The sequence below is a fragment of the Lissotriton vulgaris genome, chromosome 12, assembly GCF_964263255.1.
Source record: "Lissotriton vulgaris chromosome 12, aLisVul1.2, whole genome shotgun sequence".
In the NCBI taxonomy this organism is placed as follows: domain Eukaryota; kingdom Metazoa; phylum Chordata; class Amphibia; order Caudata; family Salamandridae; genus Lissotriton; species Lissotriton vulgaris.
In genome coordinates this window covers 92,430,064-92,430,823 of record NC_141700.1, presented here as the reverse complement: position 1 = coordinate 92,430,823, position 760 = coordinate 92,430,064, and the positions used below count along the sequence as shown (strand labels likewise).

The following is a 760-nucleotide window of genomic DNA, read 5'->3' as shown; positions in this document are numbered from 1 at the left end:
CCTGTTAATGGCTGCAACCGGGGAGAGGATGTGTCCTAACGGCTAGAGTGGCTGAGAATCCTGTGACAGAGAGCAAGGAGAATTGTAGTAATTTGTTTTGCTTAACTTCTTTGGTCAGCGCACTCTGCACAGAAGTAGGTTTCCCTTCAACCTGGAATAGTCATTGCCCGTCAGAAGTAGGAGTGACTCACCGAGGCGAGAAAAGCCCGCCTTTTACGAAGCAGGTATCTGCTTCTAATTTCCAGAAATCACATACTTGGGCAACGTCTCGGTTGCTGGAACATGGCATACGTACCTTCGACTAGTTGCCTGATGGCCAAAAATCAGAACCATAGAACTCGTCAGAATTCTGAATCCAGTAATTGTTCCAGCTGTTCATCTTCCATGTACTGCGACTCTGGACACCCAGGAGACCACGAAAAAGCCAGCCATGGGCTCCCAGAAATGTTTGAGAAATGCTGGTGGCTGAAAAACTTTTTCCACTGTGAACAAGTCCCTGCAACGTCTACCAGGATAGATATTTCTACAGAAAGTGCTCACAGCTGACTTTGACTCAGAGCAAGATAGAGTGGCGTGGTGTGCCTCGGTTGTACGAACAATTTCAGTTCCTCAATGTCTCTGGAACTTCCATGTGACTGCAGAAGAAAATATGTGTTGATTGCCCTTGATTGCAAAGGAAATGTAAGCAAAATTGTGCTGAAATGCTTTGGAGCAGGCAACAGTGCAGTACTCTAGTAATCCAGCTTTGAGATGCTTCAGC

General features: G+C 46.3%; 1 pseudogene; it reads left to right on the top strand.

Moving 5' to 3' along the window:
• The first annotated feature begins 282 nt into the window (after positions 1–282).
• On the top strand, positions 283–547 carry LOC147673475 (pancreatic progenitor cell differentiation and proliferation factor-like protein pseudogene; annotated as a pseudogene).
• Positions 548–760: the final 213 nt, after the last annotated feature.